Source organism: Monodelphis domestica, chromosome 2 (assembly GCF_027887165.1).
Source record: "Monodelphis domestica isolate mMonDom1 chromosome 2, mMonDom1.pri, whole genome shotgun sequence".
In the NCBI taxonomy this organism is placed as follows: Eukaryota; Metazoa; Chordata; class Mammalia; order Didelphimorphia; family Didelphidae; genus Monodelphis; species Monodelphis domestica.
The window spans coordinates 146,947,043-146,971,246 of NC_077228.1; the positions used below are offsets into that span (position 1 = coordinate 146,947,043).

At 35.8% G+C, this 24,204-nt stretch overlaps 1 protein-coding gene across 1 annotated transcript in view; it reads left to right on the plus strand.

Annotated features, from left to right (window-relative positions):
- The first annotated feature begins 716 nt into the window (after positions 1-716).
- The window catches only part of GREM2 (gremlin 2, DAN family BMP antagonist), a 125,489-nt gene continuing 102,001 nt past the window's right edge, over positions 717-24,204 (plus strand). Inside the window, exon 1 of the mRNA XM_007481563.3 lies at positions 717-1,653. The gene's annotated coding sequence lies outside the window, so the exon portion shown is untranslated. The remainder of the gene's footprint in view (positions 1,654-24,204) is intronic.

The following is a 24,204-nucleotide window of genomic DNA, read 5'->3' on the forward strand; positions in this document are numbered from 1 at the left end:
TGCAATGTTTGCATGACTTCCAGTCTCTTTTAGATTAATCACTTCTATTAGATTCATGGAATTTGCCTAGCTGGAGGAAGAAATCAAATAATCTGTACAAAAATGATCAATTCTGAACACTTCTATTTTCTTTCTTGCCACTCTTTGTGTATGAATGTATGTATGTATATATGATAATGATGAGGGTAATGAACTTGCCTCACATCTTCTCACAAAATCAGCATAACTTTTGTACCAAAGGCATAACTAGGAGGTTGAAAACTTTGTTCTAAGTCAAAAATCAAAATAGGGCAAAGTAATTTGTGTAGCAGTGGCTACTTGTCAAGAATAACTGTCATTAAAATTTCCATAAGCTCCAGTGAAATTGATGTTGTGGGAAAGGCTTCGGGAGGGTCTATTACAAAGCACTGTGAATTTCTTCCGAATTTTTCCAGCCAAGTTTGGAAAATCTTAAAAGATCTTTCTTTTTTCTTTCTTGGGCTCTTCCTCTACCCAGAGGCCAAAGGTCTATCTCTTTTCATCCCTATGTATTACATATTTGAATCCAGGAGCATATATCAGCTGAGGCTGAACTCTCTCCTCTGGTCAGAGTACCACCTCAAAGGCAGCCAAGAACAGAGAAGATGAAAAAATAACAGAAGGAAACTAAGCAGGCGTCACTCTTAGCCCCACTGATATAACCAACTGAGTTTACTGAACAGAAGAATTAGTCCGGCGTCATTGTTCCAGTTTCTCTCAATGTTGCAGGGTCTGATTTGCATTAGAAACCTCTGTATTCAATAAACAAAAATAGGGAAAATAATGACCGAATCACTGTTGGAAACACAAAGGAAAACTCAAGCAATGAGCACTTTGCGACGCCTAAATTGAAGATTTTACTGAAGGAGCCCTTACTTTGGTCAGGAGGCTCATTGGCCTTTTAATTTTACTAGCCTCACTTATTCAAAACAAAAGGACCACGACGTGTGTGTGTGCGTGCGTGTGTGTGTCAGGTCTATCACACAACGGGCTACAATCTTCTTCGAGCATTCTTCGCATTGCAAGCCCATCAACAAAAGAAGGAAGAAGATCTAAAGGGAACGAGTGGTTTTTGCGGGTTAGGAGATGGAGAATTTCTCTACATAAACAAGAAGGTTTGGATTGGAAGTCTGCTAAAAAAATAATGTTAGCTGACCACAAGGTTGTAAATCCACAGACTGGAAGGAGGAAAAGAGAAACATTGCAAACGACTGAAGTGTGTGTGGCTGCAATGTTTGTAGGTTAGATGAGAAACAAGCGCTGAGTGAACCAGGGAAGGAAGGGAGGGGGGCAGGGGGTGGCTGGTGTGATTTGTTTGGTGATCAGAGCCAATAGAAAGCCTAGACTGTGATAATATAGCCATGCAGTGACTGAGAGGAGTCAGAGCTAAGACTCCAGTGCTCCTTTCACATCTGCAGCCCGAGACAGCTCGGGACCGTGCGAAGCAAGGCGCGATCTCCCATTTCCAGCTCATTTAGCCCGAGCTCTATCCTATGGGCATCTGCTGCAGCCCAGCTAAGGCAGAACTGAACCCGGCCGAAGGAGATCAAACTTAAGCGCCCCTTTGGACTATATCACCCCCAGAGGAGGGAGAGCGAGAAGGGAGCTGGGCAAAGAACTCCAACAGCATTGCAGGTATGGAGCTCATCACAACTCATCTGGCAATGACGTGGTTTCTCACTCGCAAGTTTTGTTTGTTAGTTCGTTTGTTTGGAGGTTTTGCTGGGTAATGAATTTGCCTTTCCTTAGCTTTTCAGAAGAGAACACATAGAATAGCTCTCATATCTTATTCACCCAGTGTTTTATGGTATTGCCATCCACCTATTGGATTTTCAAGGAGTGTGAATTAGAAACCTGCAAACTTGGCAGCATCTTCTGCACACCCCAATAAAACCAAGGGCTATGCTGTCATGAGACCCTCATTTTTGGGGGGTATATTGATGTCCTCCATTTTAATGATGTGTAATAGGAAGCAAATAGCTGTCTGAATTCTGTAAAGCAATCTTTTAGCATTCCTCGTGATTTTATTATATGTCAAGTTAATATCAGATCTCTGTTATTCTCTTGATCAGGGAAATGGAATGTCCTTTGCTTGAATTTGAATAGAACAGGATGTGATAAGATGCATTAACTCTATAATAAGTATAGTGCTCTCCTTTTGTTATAGCACTTAATTAAAAAAAAGGTATTTCCCCCTTTTCTTTCTGTGCACCTGATTTGATTTTTAACATTTTAACATTTAACACTTAAGATAGATTTTCATTCCATATCTCCATAGTGAATAACTTCCAGAAGCTCATTTAATTATTTTTAGGAATAGAAGATTGGACATTCTAATTAATATGAGACTTCCAAGGAAATGACACAGGTTTGTTTGATTTGATCCTAATAATAGAAGAATGTCTGGCTTTTGCTGTCATTGCAGTTTACTGATGACTAATCCACACACATATTATTTTAAATCAGGTGACTATATAATTTAATGTTGTGAATTTCTCAGGGTAAAATTAATAGTTCTTTATGATTCTAGTGTTTCTCAGCCAAAAGCAGAACAAACTGAATGAATGCTCAGTTAAAAGCCTGCTTTGAATGCTTTGAGTAACTATCAAGTACACGTGCTCAGCTGCTTTGAATCTCTATAGAAAGAGTGATTTCTACAGTGGAAAAAAATACAGATTAGGTAGTACTGATTCCACAGTCTTATAGAGAATGGTTCTTGTAGCAGGTGCAGCAGCAAGTCAAATATGTTCTCTGAGGCCTAATTAGCACTTTGCATAGCAGACCCCTCCACACCCCTGCATGCTTAATTCACTGCAAATTTCCCATCTGTTTAGAGCTTCAGCCAGTGCTTAATTCAGGTGTCATCTCCATTCAGTGCCACTTGCCTGTCCAGGGATGACAGGCAAGTTCTGTCAATGATACTTGTTTCATTTGTCTTTGCACATTCACAATAGAGAATTTGTATTGTTGTTACCTTGACCTAGATTCTTCAGATGAAGGCTTCTCCTTTTTATGCAGGAAAACACAGGCTGAGCTATTATGTAAATTGACTGAAAGCTGCTTCCATTCTCCATTAATGGCTACTCAGTTTGATTTGACAAGGAGTATAAGTTCCCTTAGGGAGGGATGGGGGAATAGATGGAAAATAAATTCTGTCTCAGGGGTTACTAGCATTGGTTCATTATTTGTACTTTCTATGTACCATTAGGATTTTTTAAAAGAAACTTCAGTGGTAAGATGGTAGGGACAATGCAAATAAATGTATCTAAGACCAACTTAATTATCATCAGTTGGATTTAGAGGACATTTTTCATATAGTAAACTCAACAATAAATAGATTATATGCAATAAATTTATACAATAAAACATAGTAGGTCTTGGACTACTGACAATGCAACAAAGTTGGAAGATGTTCAGGATTGAGCACAGAGGGAGTGACTGAATGACAGTCTTCTCTGACCAAAAAAAACCAAAAAAACAAAAAACAAAAACAAATACTGCATACCTGTATTTTGTAATGTGTGTACCAGAAACTACCTTGTATGACCTTGAATCAGTCACTTAATTTTTTGGGATATCAGTTTCCTCATCTGTAAAATAAGGATTATAAGATCATATATTTATAGCTGGAAGGAGCCTTAGAGGATGTCAAGGTCAACCTTCTCCCCAAGAGCCACACAGCTGGTAAGTGTCTAAGGCAGAGGATAGAACTAGTTGATTTAAAAGACTCATTCAAGCTCTAAAACCCAATAATCTGCAAATTGCCAGTTGTTTTCTATTATTTTTACAGTTCTTCATTGGAATAGATAATGCAGAGTTTTCTATAGTTTTATTTCTTGGTCAGCCACAGTTTAAGCTTTTACCTTCCTTGAATTGCTAGTGAGGTAAAGTTTAAACAATGTACACTCCTTGAAATCTGCTATAAAATAAACACTTCCTCCCTCAGCTTTCTCCCACTGGAACAAAGAAACAACATTAGGTTCTCAATCTTAGCATGGTGTTCTTATTGATATGAGTAGAACTGACACACCTGGGTCAAGGACAGAGTTACTCTGAAGGGTTGTGGAGTTGTGGGTACACATTCCGATTAGGTTGAACCTTGTAATCTGTTACATGCAGGAAAACTAATTTATATTCATTTTCTCCTTATTGGGGGCATTTTAAGAATTTGTTTTGTTAAAAATTTTTTTATGTTAAAAGCCATAATTTATTGTCTTGTCCAGGATAAGTGCAACAAAATTGTGCCTGAGACAGGAGAGAAAAAAGAAAAAAAAAGGGGTAGACAACACAAAAATCATGTTTATTGGAGAAAATTTATATGAGTGTAAATTGTTTTGGGCTCCTTTCCTAATTTCATTTTTTTGGTAGTGAGTGTCCCTATTTACACCTTAGCGTCGTGATCTGTAAAGTGCATTCATTCCACCCCACTCCCTACTCACTAGAGATGATTTAATGTATCTTATGCATGAATGGGGATGGGATGGGAAGAGAAGAGGAACAAACATTTACTAAGCACCTACTCTGTACCAGGCACGGTGCCAAGCACCCTACAAATAATATTTCATCTAATTCTTACAACAACCTTGAGAGGGTGGGTGCTACTATGATCACTTTTTATAGCTGAGGGTCATATAGCTAGTAAATGACTGAGAGGGGATTTAAACTTACATCTTCTTTACTCTAAACTAAGACCATTGCTCTCATTCACTTATCCTAGCTGCAATTTATTAATTAAATTTTAAACTACTAGTTTCTAAATGTTTTGGAGTCCATGGAGAGTATGTTAAGTCAATGGCATGCTTTATGTTCTTGTATGTACTCTGAGTTATTTTTAGCTCCCATTATTCATTTTATAAAGTGCTACATGTTTGTGTTGTATGAATTCTACTTTTCTTTCTTGGATACCTTGAATATTTACAGAATTTCCACTATCTAGTGAACCAAATCCTATAAGACAGGGACCATTGATTGGTGTTTGGCCAATTAGTGTCATTCAGAAAACATACTTTAGCACTTGTTTGAAGAACCAGGCCCCATCTTCATTTGCTGAAGGAGATGTATTCACAGAGGGCTGTTGCATAAAATATGTTTCACTTATTTATGGAATTTAAGATAGGTATTTTTACTCTAAAAGCAAGAGGTAAAAGAATTAATGAGTGTAAAAAAAATCCATCACCTGTAAAGAATACAACATTGGAAGATTTTCTGAGACATTAGAGATTATAATGCTTTATTCATACACTTACCCATCATGCTCAGGTAGGCAATTAAATAAATACCTCAAATTGTGATAACACCTATACATAAAGACCAGAAGAGGGCAGTCTTCCAGCTCTCAAAAGTGAGTGCCTCTCTAGTTAGCCATTGAGAGTAGAGGAAGAGCTCAGTCTCCAGCCAATCTGAATATTTTCTGTCCTAGTAAATGTACCCCTGTTGCTCCTTAATGTCAAGTGCAGTTAAGTTTCTTTTTTTTCCCCAAATGGTATTAGCCTTGTCTGCCAGAAAAAGGAAAGTGAGAGACACTAAAAATAGAGCTAGCTTTACTTATGCTTTGCACATACTTAGCTTTAGTCTCTCCCAGCTGCTTTGCTTTTTGTCTTTTTCTTATCCTCTTAGAGGAGAAATAAAGAAAACAAGGAAGGAAAGGGAAAGAGAAAAAAGGGGCTTCTCATACTGACCATCAATAGTAGATAGTCTCAAGCTGGGATGGACCAACACCCTTCCTAGTACTGGACCAAGGCAAAATATATATTTGCAGAGGAAATGCTGAGTATTTTTGCACATCCAGTAGTCACCAGTACCTTGAGTAGTCTGCTTGTTTTGTTGTACTCAGTTTCTGATAAGCAGAAGCATGTTTTTGACAGTGGCTTTAAGAATCATTAGCATACTTTCCCTAGAGAGTGAATACTAGGGAGTTGTGATTCAAGCATCTGAAAGATAATAAGTAGCCAGTCTTAATACTAGATCAGAAAAGAAATGTCTGAGTCTCTTGTGCTTCCTGGTAGACAAAATAATTGCTTGCTTTCTTTACCTTCCCATTCTTAGATCAGTCATAAGCCAGAGTTAACTAGGATATATCAGGGTTGAAATGTAGGATAATTGTCATTAATGTTTATGACATTATGCTGCTCCTGTCAGTAAGTAGTCAGATCTTCTGACAGGTTAGTTCCAAGGGCTGGGAATATCACTCTTTCTCCTTTTATCACTTCTAAATCAGATATCATAGAGTGGGGGATCCCAACATGACCAATAGAAGAAAACTTTAAAAAGTCTTAGAATTCCCAGGATAAAGATTTTGTTGGAAAGGGTTGGAGTTTCTCCTGACCCAAAAGGGAGCTAAGACAGATATATATGTAAGAAAGATATATAGAAGACAAGTCCTAGAAGCTTACAGGGTGGTGAATTCTGAGAAGTCTGGAAGGTCCAGAAATCTTTTGAAATGGTTAACATGATCAATACTGTGAAACTTGTTTTTGCACTCTTGTTTTTGGGAGCTCTGTTGTGTGTGTGCACGTGTGCATGCACACACACACATACACTCACATATGAGAATTGGCAAAGAGTACTTTTTCAGGGACAAAGAAATTATTTCAGGGTATCTAGAAGGAAAGGGAAGGCAAGGGATGTATCTCACTGTTCTTTCTTTATGACAAGATTTTTCTCCCATTCCCTTCATCTCTGATTTAGTGATTGGTAAAAAAAAAAATACTGCCCTGATAGTCTGAAAGCTCTGTTGAATATAAATAACTTATCCTACATCACCACAAGATCAAAGATAATGTAGTAACAGCATGATATTTAAATAGGAATGTGGCAAATAACAGTTGTGGATAACTGGGAAGAATTGAAGAAGTAACAGTGCACAAAAGACCTTGCATCTCCTCATTTTTGGCACATAAAGTAAGCCTTTCAATAACTGTTTGTTCTTCAGAGACAGAAACACCAGTTTTCCTTTTCTGAAACATATTTTCCAAGAAAGCTATTTAATTCTTAAAGAATAAATCTCTTTGAAAGGGGAAAAGGGTAAATAAGATAATAATGTTCTGGCCAATTCCATAAATCTCATCAGGAAACTTATTTCAAGGTATAGAATACTATGAGCACACTCTCGGATAAAGACTACAGGAAACAAAAACAAAGACAGTGACTTATGGAAAAAATTCTGTTGGAAAACAATTTTTGAAGGACACAACACCTAGAATACAAATACTCCTGAATACAACATTCATGTTATGGATTACCAGCAGTGCCAAGCTAAAATCCTCATCTCCCATAATTTATTTAAACAGTGGGAAAGAGAAAAACACACACACATACACAGAGAGAGAGAGAGCTGGGGAACACTTGACTAGCTCATGTGAAATGCTAAGTTGACTTTGTCTTGTACAAACATTGTCTGCATGAAAAATATTGTTCAACCTGGCGCTGAGACTGAGACTCCAAAGGGCTGGGAGGAACCTAATCTTATCATCCATGGAAAGCTAGCTGCTTTTCACTGTTTTTTTGCAATTATAACACTGACCCTGGGTAATCCATTATATTTTCTTATTATAACAGCAGCATTTTAAGGAAGGTAGGCAGTCAAATATTTTTCTTGAAGGCTCATAAAAATTTGGCAGCCCTGAAATGAGATTTCCTTCCAGCTTCTTCTGCTCTGAATTTCAGCCTCAGTTGATTGTAGTGCAATACTTTCCCTTTATGAGGCATTTTATGGTTCAGGAGTGACCTAGCCTAATGTTGCCATAGTGTGAAAGGTATTTGAGTATTGGCAGTTTACTGGAATGAAGGTGTCTTGCAAGTTACCCGTCTCCACAAATCTCCAATATATTATAATTACTTACATCTACACTGCTCCTCAAGGTTTACAAAGTGTTTTAAAGAAGTTTTCTCAGTGTGTTATTGCAAAAACTTCATGAGCTAGGTAGTATAAGTATTTATTCCCATTTTGCAGATGAGGATGAAGAAACTGTATCTTGGAGAGATCCTGTCTTAATTAAGATTTTACAACTAGTGAATCACAGAACTGGAACTTGAATTTGGACCATCAGGCCCCAGATCCTTGCTTATATCATAGTATAACTGCCCTGAGTATAATGATTTTGGATACTATTTTTCCCCAGGATCCCATACAGTTGATTGTATCAGCCTTTCATAGAAAGAGAAAATAAATTACAGAATTCTTTAAGTAGGAATTCATTTGAATATGGATATTTTGAATGTCTACCTTGAGGAAGGTATTACACTCACCAAATATTCAAATACAAAAAAACCCTTTAAAACAGAGCAAAACATGATGTATCAAGCATATGTAGAAAACTGCCAAAATACCATGTCTGCACAAAGAGAATCTAAAAAATATGGGGAAAGTATAAGATATATGACATCAGAAAATCTGGGTGTTAATCTTGGCTCTTCCACTCAGTATATTCACACAGGCATAGATTTAAAGCAGAAAGATGTCTTATATGTCAAGCCCCCCCAACCCCCAAATTTTTCATGTAGAGAAATTGAGGACCAAACAGGTTAAGAGACTTGTCCATGATCTCACATTTAGTAAGAGGTCGGTAGACTCTGGATGCAATCATGAGCTTGGGCATGTTGTGTAACCTCTCTAGACCTCAGTTTACCTGGCCATAAAATGAGGGTGTTGGACTAGATTGGAGAAGTCCAGCACTGAAACCCAATTAAAAAGGAATTGGGAAATATTTAGAAAAATAAATAAAACTACAAAAGAGCATCTATAATGTTAACATGTGATTTTCTTAGCCACTATGTGGTTAGTAGTTAACCTTAGTAATGGTTTAGTGGCTTCTGTTTCTTTTTGAGTTTGATACTTCTGAACTAGATGGCCTCTTTGAGCTTTAAATCCTATAAGCTCTTCTTCAGTTTTAGCCCAGGTTAGGGACAAGAAGAAGGGAGCTCCCAGGGAGTCTTATAAAAGCGTAAAGAGGTTTGGCACTCATGCTTCCTACATAGATGTCAAGTGGAGGTACACACAGACATTCCCTTCTTGCCTGGTGCCAAGTGTTATTGTGTGTTACTTATCCCTGGGAGTCCTCTGTGGATACAGCTACCAGGTCCATCCATCTCATGTGTGATATTCTTGCTTATCCTGGAACTAAGCCAAAAAAAATTTGTAGAGATTGATCGCCAGCCCAGCTCATCTGTTTTTTATAGGTCAGGGGTTAGAGCATGATGGTAAGAACTAGTTTCTGGGAGGATGTAAGAGGAAATGCTAACTACACTCTCCTTTGCAAAGACCCTCAAAATGTGGTTTCTCTAGCAATAGGATAAGGTTTGCATCCCTGTCTAAAACAGAGGACCAAAGGCATCTTGGATGACTAAAGTAACAGAGAAGGTTCAGATAGATGGCCCAAGTGTTTACATAAAAAACTGTCTCTCGTACTTTATTATATCTGATAATGGTTCACATTTATATAGTACTTTACCAATTAATAATGCTTTCACTAAAAGTAGGCCTGAAGAGTAAATAGTGTGGCTATTATAATCATCTGGTTAAAAATGAATAAACAGTTTCAGGGAGTTTAAGTCATTTGCCCAGCAACTCACAGAAGCTTTGGGCATTTTTGCTGACTGTTCCCCATGCTTGGAATGTTCTCTCTCCTCATCTTTGCCTACTAGCTTCCCAGCCTCCTTTCAAGATCCAACTAAAATTCCATCTTCTAAATAATTTGTCATTCTAGGATCTACCTTTTTGGAATGATTTCCCATTATTCCTGCATCAAATTTGTTTCTATGGAACTATTGGGTTGCTCTCTCCCCATTAGAATGTGAGCTCCCTGAGAGCAAGGATTGTCTTTTGCCTTTCTTCTGATCTCCAGAGCTTAGCAAAGTATTTGGAATAGAACGTTTAATTGATTGAATGATTGACACAGCTAGTAAGTGGCCAAGGTTTTAAACTTATGTACAGTGTGTGTGTGTTGCTTCCCCAGCCTCCCTGCCCTTACATTTGCCTGTGCCCAGCTTTCCTCCATCCTCCATCAATAACTGATGTTATAACCTCTTCCAGTCTCTCCTTCAATCCAATCTATCTTTGATTTAGCTGCCAAAGTGTTTAGCCTGCTCAAGAAATTGTTTTCGCTTTTTGCTGTTGTTAAGGTAATATAACAATAATAATAATAGCTGGCATTTATATTGGACTTCAGAATTTGCAGAGTACTTTGCACATATTTTCTTGTTGGGTCCTCACAATAACTCAGTGAAATAGGTGCTGCTTTTATCTTCATTTTGCAGATGAGGAAATTGAGACCCACAGAGTTGTTAAGGGACTTGCCCCGATTCAAAGTCACGTGTTCTCTCTACAGAGACACTAAGCCACCAAACTCCTCCATTTTGGCATTCAAAGACCTTCAGGGTCTATTTTGAATTTATATATCTTGCCTGTTTTTCCCATGACCATTTCTTCATGATCCACCTGAACTATCTATCTCAGTCAGTATTCCTTGTACACAGCAGCATATCCCTTGCTTCTGTGCTTAGACTGTTTCCCACACCTAGAATGCTCTCCTCATCTACCTCTACTTCTAGAAATGTCTTCCTCCCTTCAAGGCTTGGTTACAGAGTGCCTTCATATGCAATGAATTTCCTTATATCCCTAATTGTTTAATGGTTACTGCTGTTCTGCACACACCCCCCCCCCTGCCCCCTAACCCCACCCCTTACCAACTCAATTCTCAGAAATTACTTTTTGTCTCTTACTCATTTTTACAAATTCTATTTCCCCTATAGTCTGGGCTCCTTGAGGCCAAGGACTATCTTCTTTTTTCTTTTAATCCTCGTATCTCCAGCTTATATTGCAGTGCTTGACACATAATAGGTACTTAATAAGTGCTTGCTGGAATGAACTGAATTGAGTATAGATGCAATTTTATCACAAGAACATTCCCACAGATTAGGGTTGCCCATGGTGACCTTGTCTCCTGAAGTCAGATTCTTTCTTATCCATTCATAAGCATATTTTAAACTTCTTTGTAACTTGAGAAGGATAATAAATTCTGCAAATAAATCTTTAAATTCATCCAAAATTGTGGAGATGGTTCTAATAGGCTCTTTCTCTTTTAGCAATTGAAAAAAAACACCTAGATCTAAATCCATTTGAATGGGAAACTACTTTAGAAAAGCACTCTATTGAGCGAATTTTCATTCATATTGACAGGTTGATCTGGGGAAGGAAAAATTAAATGCACTTAGTATAGTAGTACTAATTGTGGCTCTTGGATCAAAATCATTTTCTTGTCTACCCTAAAGATGCCAAATCTTTTAGATACACTCTAACCACCTGAAAGACAAAATGCTAAAGTAATGCTAACACAATTGAAAGTTTTAGATGCAGATATTTTGAATTTAGATACAGTATGAGAGAATATAACTTTCAGATAGCCTTAACCAACATGTCTCTAATGCTATTCCTGAGAGCCATTTGCCCAGTTCAATAGTTGAGGTTTTTTTGATACTGAAAAATTATTATGGAATATTATTTTATTTATTTTGGCTTTATGTATACAATCCTGAAGCAGCTGGAAAAAGTTACTTCAATGAAGAAATCAATATGTTAACAACAAATTGATCCAGTCAAAACTTTAGTCACAAAACCACAAAATGCCAAAGTTGGAAGAGATTGCTGTATCTTGATACATGAAAACTCTACAACATGTCTGGAAAATGATGAACCTATTCTTGAAGACTCCCCAGTGATAGAGAACCCACAATCTTGGGAAGCAATTCATTGAACATTTTATGAGGTCTATTTTTTAGAAACTTTTCTAGTATATATAAGCATGCTTCTTCTAAGTCCAAATAGAACAACTCTTCCCCCCTTTTAGATGACAGTTCTTTAAATATTTTTATCATAATTTTAATTTTTCCAGGTTATATATCAATACAAATTTTAATACTAGTTTTCTGAAATTTTGTAATCCATGTTTTCTCCCTCCCTCCCATTCCTTCACTTCCTCCAAGAAGGCATATAATATGAAATATGTTGTATATATGTTATCATACAATACATATTTTCATATTGATCATGTTCTAAAAAAAGAAATAGTGCTTACACTAGAGAAAATTTCATGAAGAAAATAAAATTAAAAATAGCATCCTTCAATCTACATTTGTACCCCCTCAGTTCTATGACCTTTACATGCTTTGGGATTGTCCTGGTTCTGCTCACTTGTTCTGCTCACTTCACTATGCACCACATCATATGTCTTTCCAAGTTTTTTTTTTTGGTGATCATCTTGTTTATCATTTCTTATGGCTCAATAGTATTTTCATTCTTTAAATACTTAAAGATAGATATTAGGTCCCCTCTGTATCTTTCCTTTTCCAAACTAAATCTTTGTTGCTATTTCAGTATCCCGGTTGTTCTTTTCTGGAGATTCTCCAGTTCACCAATGTCCTTCCTAAACAAAGTTGTCCAAAAATGGTCACAATCCTCCAGGTGTGGTCTGACCAGGGAAAAGTATATGGATCTCTATCTTCTAATTCAGGAAATCATCTCTCTTAATAGTGCACCCAGAATTAAATTACCTCTTCTATATTGGCAGTATATCACATTATTGATTCACATAGTGAATGTGTAACCCAGGAAGCTCTTTAAGACAATAAATTACAGAACTGTGTTGGTAGAGACTTTTGTCTGTGCCAAGTAATTATCAGGACTGTTTCAATAGCTAAAGCATTTTAAAGTTCTGAATGATTATATTTGTGGATATGCTCGACTGGGCAGCTAGGTGGCGCAGTGGATAAAGCACTTGGGTTAGAATTAGGAAGATTCATCTTCATAAAGTCAAATCTGGCCTCAGACACTTAATATATCTATGAATCTGGTCAAGTCATTTAATCCTGTTTGCCTCGTTTTCCTCATCTGCATAATTAGCTGGAGAAGAAAATGGCAAAGCACGCTGGTATTTCTGCCCAGAAAACCCCAAAAAGAATCACAGAAAGTTGAACACAATAGAATTACAACAAAAGCAACCTCTTTAAAAGGAAAATGCCTGAAAGTTTCTACTGTTCTGAGCCCCAGAATTTAAAAATGTACCACTAGACTTAAATATTGTTTGAAGAAATTATTATTCAAACATAAGAACTTTAAATCCTCCATAAATCACTTTTCTGCACAAGAAGAGGTTTTCGTGATGTACCAATTTTAGGACAAACTATGAAACCCAAAGTAACTAAATCTATTAAATTTAAGTCTATATAAAGGCAGGAAGAATATCATCTCTTTTTAAAAAATATTATCAACACAGCTAACCACAATGCTGGTATACTACAGATGCTCAAAAAAAGTCTGTTAATAAACTAATTGAAGTTTAAAAAGAAGCCATGTTTTTATATGAATAAAAGTTTTATTAACTTTATAAATTATCAGTCATTTGGTTCTCTTTTCCTGGGTCATTGGGTTTCAAATTTCAGTGTTTTCTAGCAAGATCAAGAAGAATTCATGTAATCTAGGTGAAAAGTTAGAAAATAATTAAAGTACATCCAGGGAGGTGATTCCAGAACTGGTTTTATTTATAGTTATATACCTCTCAGTAGAGGTATACTTTTTACTTTTGCACCCAACATAACATCCCCTTCTTCAACTTGAAGATAAAATTCTGTAAGTGAAGACATGAGTTTATGTTTATTAGACTGTGGCTTCTCTTAATTCGGTCTGTAACATATGGTAAGGTAGTACCCAGAAAGAACTAAGTTATAGTATCTAAATCTAACCAATTGATTCATAACAATTAAATTCAAGAGATAATTGCAGTTATCTCTTCCACATCATGACTTTCCACATCACAGTTTTTCCCATTGAGGTTTTCATATATTGCAGGTCATGATAAGAAATTAAATGGGAATTATTTGAGAGTTTTGTGGAAGTTGAAGATGCCATGTGAAGTTCAGTAGATGACCAAGGAAAAGCTTAGAAACTCAGAAATATACACTTAACCTAAAAATTTCCATAAGGTACTGTAAATATCCAATAAAAGAAAAAAAGTTCAAACTTCTTTGATACAAAGGGAAGGCCAAAAAATTCTACACAGATTTTCCAGATCTCAAGGGTTCTGCATCCCTAATCCCTGTGATATGAAGTGTATTTGGTTCCTGCTATTTGTCAGGCTTCAGAGATAGAAAGATGAAAATTTTCCTTCATGGGGTTTTCAGTTTAATAGGACTTCAGTGCAATACATACCCAAATGTAATAGATCATAAAGAGTAAAAAAAATAAAAGAAAAGAAGATAAAGAGACAAATTGTGCATGACCTTTTCAAGGAGTTTAACCATGTAATGGCAGAGAGATATAGAAAAATAGTAAAACAGATGAATGAAGGGAAAGATTTTTTTTTATTATGGGCATGTTTATAGGCAATAGGCAAACAGTGACTAAACAAGGAGAAGTAGAATATTAGTGAGAGAGTAAGAACGATAAGACAATCTATTAGACAAGACAAATTGCAGTGGGTCGCTTATGCATGTAGAGGGGGTTTGAATTAGCAAGGAAAAGGGCCACCTCTTCCAGTGAGATGGGTTGAAGAGGAAATGACTAGTGAAATCATCTGGGTAATGAAAGATGAGGAGAGGGAAAGAAGAAGGAGCTCTCTGCAAGTGGTCTCAACTTTTTTAGTAAACAATGAGAACAAAAGTTCTGGGCTGAGTCTGTGGGGGTAGGAGGAGAAAATGTGGGGCATTTGAAGAGGGATGAAAAGGTTTGGGAAAGTTGTTTTGGTAAGAGGAATAGTGAATTGACCAGGAAATTGTAAAAGGGTTGTTGCAATGAGGGCTCAATTGAGATTGAGCAACATAAATTTGTAGTGGACCCAGTCAGCAAAGTGTTGTAATTTTATCTTGGTGTATCCAGCAGTATGTGAGTAGGAACCATGGCTATGGGTGATGGAGAGTAATGAAAGACTGAGGCTTAGAAAGGCAAAATTTCTGATAGGGTAAAATGACAAGAGACTAGAGAGAAGATGACAATGTAAACTTGAATTGGTTTATCAAAGGGTCAAGATGGGTAAGGGAAGAAAGTATAGGCTTGGGTACAGCAACTGGTTCAGATGGAGGTATGGTTGGATCAGAAGCCTCCTAGGATGAAAGAAGCAGAAATGATAGCTGACCCATGGAAGCTGGATGCTCCCCTCCAGTCCTGACAGGCTTAGGTAAAGTAAATGGTTTTACTGAACAGCAATTTTTTAACCATCTAGTATGTGCCAAGAACAGTATTAGAAGCTGGGAATTTCTTTTTCAAATTGTGTAGAATAGACCAAACATAATTAAGTAAAAATGAAAGTGTATTCATTATGTATACATGATTAAGAAGGTTGTATGAAATTAATGCTCTGGTATTTTCACTCATTTTGATCTGGTTTATTGTTCCTTTCCTTTTTTTAAAAAATCTTTATCTTCTGTCTGAGACTCAGTACTGTATATTGGTTCCAAGGTAAAACAGTAAGACTGGGCAATGGCAGTTAAATGACATGCCCAGGGTCACAACTAGGAAGTGTCTGAGGTCAGATTTGAATCCCAAACCTCCCATCTCTAGATCTGACTCTTAATCCACTAAGCCACCTAGCTGTTTGTTTTCAAAGAGGACTAATGATATCTTTGGGTGATGTTTTGACTTGCATGTGAATTGTATTTAAGTGAAGAAAAGTTACAGTCACCAGCCACATTCTCTCTTCCAGAGTGGCAAGACAGTCAGAATGATAGTGATGGTCTGAGACACAATGGATGATCTTGGCATCTTCCACATATTATCAAACTCTAAGGACTTCAAGATATCTGTTCAGCCCCTTTTATGGCTATTGGAATAAATTGTTCTCTGCCCATTCTGCTGGGAGAAGTCTTCCCACGCTTGAGACAGACACCCCCCCCAACTCATTGGGTGGGCTTGAGGTCTGTTCATTACACTCAAAACCTTCTTCTGCTGCTGAAACAGTTTTGCCAGAGACTAGCTGCTGTGCATGTTACAGATTATTGGAGCTACAGGTAAGAGTTTGGGGCGAGGAGGACACCAAAGATGAATGAGCATTCCTGAAAAGGGCCTAAGGAGCCCTCATATCTGTGGTGTTAGTCCTCCCTAAACACCTCCTACACCTCACTGTGCTCAGCATCTTACAAATATTATCTCATTTGATCCTTTCAACAACCCTGGGAGTTGGTTGCTATTATTATAGCATTGAGTCAAGAAACCCCACAGTAAGCAAATGAAGTGTTTTGTACAGGATCATACAGCTTGTAAGGGTCTGAAGCTGAATTTAAAATTAGATGTTCCTGACTTTAAACCTAGAACTCTTTTCAATAGATCACATACTTAGCTGCCTGAATAGCCAATACAGGGTCTGAGGCAACATTATTTATTTCTACTACTTTTTTTTCCTCTATACTCACTTCCCGATTTATATAGTCTTTCTAATGGATGAGGAGGAAGAGAGATTTACAGGTGTAGCTAGCATTTAATATTATTATGCCAAAACAGAGAAAGAGGAAATGAACAAAGGACTGGCAGTTTCATTTATATATACATGTGAAATCTGGCTAAAATTGCAGAATTTCATAACAGGAAGGGATCTGAGAACATATAGGCTAGCCTTATTTTTATAAATGAAGAAATAGGTACATGAAAATTAAGTAATCTATGCAAGGTCATACTCATTTATCATCTCTCTATCATGAAATGGGCAACATATTTCTTCATCAATCCTCTGCAAGCATAGTTATTTATTTAAGGTTCTTAGGCAGGTCTTTAAAAATTGTTCATTTTCATAAGATTGACATCCTGGCATAGACTGTTTTTCTGATTGTCCTTATTTCTTATACTCTACTCTACATCAGCTCATATGAAACTTCCTGGGCCTCTTTGAAAGTTTCTCTTAATTTCTTATAACACAATTGTATTCCATTACATTTATAAACCACATTTTTAGTCATTCCCTAGTCAGTGGACACCCCATTAGTTTTCCAGCATTTGCCATAACAAAAAGAGCAGCTATAAATATTTTTGAACATATCGAATTTTCCCCTTTTCTTTGATATCTTTGGGGTATAAACTATTAGGGGGTTTTAATTAGGGTCAATGGGCACCCACTGTTTAGTATCTTTAGGAGAATAATTTTGAATTGTTTCCTAGAATGGATGGAACAGTTCACCATTCCACTAATACTGCATCAATGTACCTGTTTTCTCAAATGTCATGTTCTATTTTTTCTTTGTCAGATTTGCCAGTCTCATGGGTGTGAAGGAGAACTCTGGAGTTGTTTAATTGACGATTATCTATTAGTTACTTGGAATATTTTTTCTACATGGGGTACAGATATTTTGGGTTTCTTCCTTTGAGAATTACCTGTTCATAGCCTTAGATTACTTATCAGTTGAGGAACAGATCTTACCCTCGCTTTCCAGCCTCAGCCACCACTTAAGACAGTAACTTTAACTCCCTAGGAAGGTGGAATCTGTGGCTCCTGAAATCCTCAGTCATGTTTTAAAAGGATGACCTTCCCTGTGGGAAAGATGGCACTTCTTTTAGTGGGAGCAGTGTAGCCCAGTTTCCAGCCATCCTGCAACATGGCCAACTGGAAGGAACACTGCTCTTAGAACCAGAAGGACTGAGTTCTATTTCTGGCTCCAATACTTCCTAGTTGTATGGCTTTGGGAAGGTTATATGACTTCTCTGAACTTTAGTTTCTACATCTATAGAATTAAAGTATTATTTTTAATTCACCTTTTGTGGCCATTTTGAAATGATTTATAAATCCAAAAGAAAGAATTGGCAAAGCACTATAGGATTATTTGTTCCTTATTTAGGAGGATGCTGTATTTTACCAAAAAGTTATCTCAGGGATCCTGACACAGGTAAGAGACAGATAGGCATAGAGAAGCATAGACAAGCAGTATGTTTCCAAAGCAGAAAAACCATATGCCACGGCTACTAGCTAAGGCCTGCTGTTATATATCAGCTTAAGTTTATGTGCCACTGATTTTTGGTAGCTGGATCATGGAAGATAAAACTCCAAACTAATACTAACACCTCATAAAAAGTGCCCTTTATCTCGAGTTAGAACTGAGGATTCTGACTATTGCCCTCAGTATAGCATGGAGCCAAGTAGTTCAAGATTGAAGTTTGAATCTGTACATGAATTGATACATGGAGAAGGAAAACAATTTTTTATGTAAAAATACTGTCTGCTGTCTTGAGGATAATATACTCCCACATGTTCCTGGCCAGTGGTTTTGCTATAAATTATTATTTTTGAGCTGATACAAAAATCTACTTTCAAAGAGACTGTGCATTTTTTCAGATTATCAGTTCAGTGTACAAAATCTAACCACTTCTGACTACAAGGATCAAAGGTAGAGAAGTCATTTGAGTTTGTAGATCCAAATTTCAACACCCTAGAATAATCTTTTGGTTTAAAAAGTCACTAAAGGAGAGTATAAACTTTTATATAATACAACAAAAAACATTTTGTGGAAATTAAAATATCATATATCACTCATTCCCATTATTTCTTGAAAGCTAATTTAGTCTTTATATGTAAAATCAAAATTCTGGCCATCTGGTGTTTTGGGTTTTCTGAGTTGCCAGTTTGGAATGCAACATTGGCAATCTGATTGACTGCCAATTTAAGATGTGCAAAGTGATCAAATCAACCAAAAAATGTTCACTCTGGTGGATGGCTAATAAGAAGACATACTGATTTAGTGAATAAGGTTATAGAATTTTTGATCAGAAAGGTCTTTGACATTCTAGTCCACTTCCTCCTTTAAATATGGGGAAACTGAGATCAGAGATGCTTGTTAGCATGAGTTAGAGGCCATGCTATTCTCTACCAATTCTATTCTTCTTTAGACTTTGTGGAGACATAGAGTCCCCTTTGCTGATATCTTTACGTTAAGCAATATTTTTACTAATTGATGCTAATTTTGACTGTAACAAGGCTAAAATGTAAATCTGAAAGAGAGATTTTCTTCGTAGGGAATGAAGCATCTATTGCCCTGGGCAAGAAAATACAAGATATTTCAAAGCTTTAATAGTTTAAAACTGCACCAAAACTCTTGGAAAACCTTATAGATTGAGGTACATAAATCAGTCATTCCCATATTTTGTTTATTAAAGTAGAAATTTTTCTGCTATGGTTTTTCTAGTTTCTAAGAGTACAAGTAGACCTAACCTGTGGCATCTAAAATATTTTCCTGATTTTTTTGTCTCTCCTGGCTCAGAATCCTACCTCTGACATACACAGCTCAGAAAACTGCAAAGTTCTGGCTTCTAAGTCTTGTTTCTCTCTAGAGACTGGTTTCATTCCTGGCATTTCTCTTTAAGCCAAGAATTGCAGCTATGGTCATAAAACGTGATTTTTGGAATCCAAGCAAGCTCTGCTCAGGTGTAGTTCTTTGGAAAATGTGTTCTGCAAAAAAGGAATGAGCACTAGGAGAGTCATACCGTATGTTTCTGGTTTCATATCTGGGCCTGGCAGGATATTAAGCTGTGAAAAAGAATGGTAGTTCAGGCTTGTAGTTTCCAGGCTTTATTTACTTGTGTGTTGGCCAGAATGCAAGATGGAGAAAGTGAATATCAAAAGGTCATATCCTTTTCTTTTTTCCAAGTGCGCAAAATGAGATAACCAAATGTTTGTTTTTCTATCTGAGCACAAGTGTGGGTACATCTACGTGACTAGATGCAGCTGAAAATTCTCTTTCCTAACATAGGCTTCCTCAGTGTGCTTCAGCTTGTTCTGAATATCCTCAAGTGACATCTGATGTGAATTTAGCTTTCTTCTGATCATTTTACCCAAAAGGAAAACAATTACCTGGTACAGAAAAATGAATTCCAATTCTGGGATGAATTAGATGAATTTGGGGCTCTTACCTCTCTGCTAATTTGATGAATGATGGAAAACAGGGAGCATCCTCAAATTTTTATATAGATATATGTTACATAATAGCATGTTGTAGTAGAATGAACATTTGGAATGGGAAGCACTGGATTCAAGTATCAGTTATATCTGTGACCTGGGACAATTTAATTCTTTTGCCTAAGGCTCAGTTCATGTATGTATAGAAAGAGAAAATTGGACTAGATGATCTTTGCAGCTCCTTTTAGCTTTGACTCCCATTGGTTTGTGAGCTCCTTAAGGACAAAGATAAATGTCTTTGTCCTTTGAATCCTCAGTGCTTAGTATAATTCCTGGAAAATATTTAAGTGATTAATAAATCTTTGCTGACTCTTTCATCCTTTTTACAAGAAATCACCCATATGATGACACTCTAAATACATCAAGGCCCAATGATAAGTATAAACAAGTTACATGGCATTATTTTAAGTATATTTTTATTTATGCCTTTTTTTCACCAAAATTTCTCCTTTCTGTTTCCTTTCTAAAGAATCATTCCATAAACAAATGGGATTTTTTTAAAGGCAAAGAGGGAAAAAAAGAAGAAAAAAGTCATCATAATTAATAAATGCAACTCAAAAAGTCTGAAAATATGTGTAGTCTGTAATACTTATGGATCTCCTACCTCTGGGAAGTATGTGTATATAGGGGGATTTTCATATTTTTAAAGTTATGCTTACCTTTTATAATTTTGCAACATTTGCTTTTGATTTTTTCCTAGTTCTTTCTATTAACATTCTGTTGTCATTGTGCATAGTTTTCTGAACTCTCATTTCATTTTGCATCAGTTCATGTTGAACTTTCTCTGTATTCATCACTTTTGTCATTTATTTCAGCTGAATACTATTGATTACATTCATTTAACACAATTTCTTTACACGTTCCCCAGTTCATAGACACCTACTTTTGTTTCCAAATATTTGTTATCACATACAGAAAAATATCATTATAAAGACTTTGGAATAGATGGGGGTTTTCTTATCAGTGACCTCCTTTGGCTACAGGCCTTGTCTTAAAACCCAAGGTTAGTGAATGGACATTTTAAGCATTTTGCATAATTTCATATTGCTTTTCAAAATTGTTGTATTGATTCTCAACTCTATCATCAATATATTAACTTCAGTCTTATAATACTTTTAACATTGAATATTTAATTCATTTTCATCTTTGCCAATATGAAATATCTTAGGTGAAATCTCAGGAATGCTTTTATTTGTATTTCTCTTATTGTTTTGAGTATTATTTCATTTACTTGTCAATAATTTTTAATTCTTCTTTTAAAAATTATTTGTTTATATCTTTTGACCACATTAACATTAGAGAATATATGCATAAATGTTTAATATGCATATGTACATATATTTATATTAATTTATTTTACAGCTTATATGTTAAAATCTTATCAGATAAATTTAATAGAAATATTTTTTCCCGTCCAATTTACCCTAGACATATTACTTTTATTTTTACAAAAATTGTTCATTCTTATATAATATTACCCATTTTATCTTCTTGCAATTGCTTCTATAGCCCTTGTTTAGTTAAGAATATATCTAGTCTCAGGGGCAGCTGGGTAGCTCAGTGGATTGAGAGCCAGACCTAGAGACAGAAGGTCCTAGGTTCAAATCTGACCTCAGATACTTCCCAGCTGTGTGACCCTGGGCAAGTCACTTAACCCCCATTGCCTAGCCCTTACCACTCTTCTGCCTTGGAACCAATACACAGTATTGATTCCAAGATGGAAGGGAAGGGTTTAAAAAAAAGAATACATCTAGTCTGATTGCAGTTCAAAGCATGCTATCTTCCACTTTATTTCCTCATGAGTTTTTTATTGAATGTTTGATGCATTTCTTCTGTCACAGCTTGAGCAATATGGAAATATGTCTTGCATGAAAGCACTAGTATAATGTATATCAGACTTTTACTCCTCTAGGGAGAGGGAAGAAGGGAGGGAGGGAAATGACCTAATGTTAAAATGTTAGAAAACAATTGTTAAAAATTGTGTCTACATATAACTGAAATAATTAATTAATTAAAAAAAGACTATATCTCCTACCTATAGCTATGGAAGATCTGTGGTCTTTTTCTCATCTATTTTTTAAAAATTTGATATTTAATATGAAGGTCATATCTCCTTTTAGAAGATATTCTGGAATATAGCATAGGCATTTGTATTTTATGTTTCATACTTTGTCAAACAGTGGGTTATTGAGTTCCATTGTTGCTCATTCTCTTTCACTGAATCTATTCCATTGATCTACTTCTTTTCAACTAATACCAGATGATTTTGATGACTGCTGCTTTTTAATATAGTTTGAGGTCTGGCAATGCTCATTTCCTTCATCCTCAACTTTTATTTTTCATTATTTCCCTTACAATGCTAGGTATTTTATTTTTCCAAGGGAATTTTGTTATTATTTTAGAATGTTTTAAAGTTTATCAAGATATATAGTACCCATTTCATAATTTCATTGTAATAGCATTAAAGGTTTAAATAAACTTTAGAAGTATTTTACAGTTATTTTTTTCTTATTTTCATTATGTGGAAATTGCCCTTTTTCTTGTAATCAGATTGGTTAAAATTTATAAGTTTTACTAGTATTTTCAAAGAATGAGTTTGGGGTTCATTTATTATTTTAATTTTTAGATTTTGAGTGGTAGTCAGTTTCTTTCTTTTCTAATTTTTAATATCTTCTTTTCCACACTTATTTTAGGTTTGCTTATTTGTTGGCTCTCTATTTTTTTAAATGCATATATTATTTTTTAATCTTTTCTTTTTCTACTTTGTTAATTTATGTTTATAAAATATAATTTTCTTCTTGAAGACTGTTTTAGCTTTATCTCAGAAATTTGGTATGTTGTTTCATTATTATCATTTTCCTTCACATAATTACGAATTGTTTCAATGATTTTTTTTTTTTATCTTTCCAGTATTTCATTCCTATATTTCCATTTGGTTGTCTTTCATTTGCTTCCTGAATTATTTTGGCATTATATTCTTCAAGGGGTTTCTTAGGATTTCACCTTTTTATATTTGTTTGCAATATCACTGTGCCCTAGTATGTGGTCAATGAAAAAATCTCACCTCCCATTGCCTCCTTCTCCATTCTTCTGTGGCTTCCCTTTTTCCCGAGGAATTTAAAGGAGTTATTTTCTCTTAATCATTAATCTTTGGCTTGTTAATGGAATGACAATGATTTTTTTCCTCTTCTCTTTTTTTTAATTCACCCTCTCATTCTGTAATCTAGTCCCACAAAAACACTGATTCACTATAGGAGGGGCTGTTGTGTCATGATGTTGCAGGCTTGTTTCTCCATCACTTTTATGATTTCTGCTTTCTCTCTTGTCTTTTTGTGAGCTTAAAAAATAAATCTCTCTTAATAGTCTCATGATCTCTCTTTTTGGTTGTTATTCTTGGGTATTTTATTTGTTTTCTTTTCTTGTGTCTTCTTGTCTTTTGATTTGCTTTACAGGAATGCTTCTAAGCCCATGTTATGTTGAACATCCATCCTTTTCCATTATTCTTAGAATCAGGTTTGTAGAATAGGGAACCATGGTTTTCTTTTCAGCACCTTTGGAACTCATGAATCTATTCTTTTCTGCATTTGCTGTGGGATTCATAGAAGTCTTGTGTTGTTTGAATTTTATTTTTTTTTTGTATTCGATAGTCTTTCTCCAGACTCCTTATAGAACTTGCCATTTAAATTCTTAAATTAAACCAAATTTAAATCATACAGATTTTTTGTTTTTGAGGTATTCTATGGATTCTTTCAATTTGGTCATTTTGGTTTCCATATTTAGAAGTCCTGGTAAGTTTTCCCGAGTTATTTCTTGCATTGTGGTACTAAGATTTTTTGACTTGTTACATTCTTATAGTAGACCTATAAGCCTTACATTGTCTCTATGCATCTTGTCTTCAAGAAAAAAATATATTTTGGTTGAGTCGATATCATGCTGTCTTTGAATGTTATTGCCTTTTTTCTTTCAAATTGATTTCCATGTCTATTTACTTTTATTCCCAGTCATCCTTTTTTTTTTTTGGTGAGGGGAGGTAGCTGGGTAGTAGACAGAGTGCCAGGCCTAAAGTCAAAAAGAACTGAGTTCAAATACAGCTTAAGACATTTACTGATTGTGTGACCCTTGGGAAGTCACTTAATCCTTGTTTCCTTCAGGGTCCTCAACTGTAAGATGAGGATAATATTATCACCTACCTCCCAGGGTTGTTATGAGGATTGAATGAGACAGTAAGGCATTTTAAATACTCAGAGTACTAGCTAGCACATAGGAA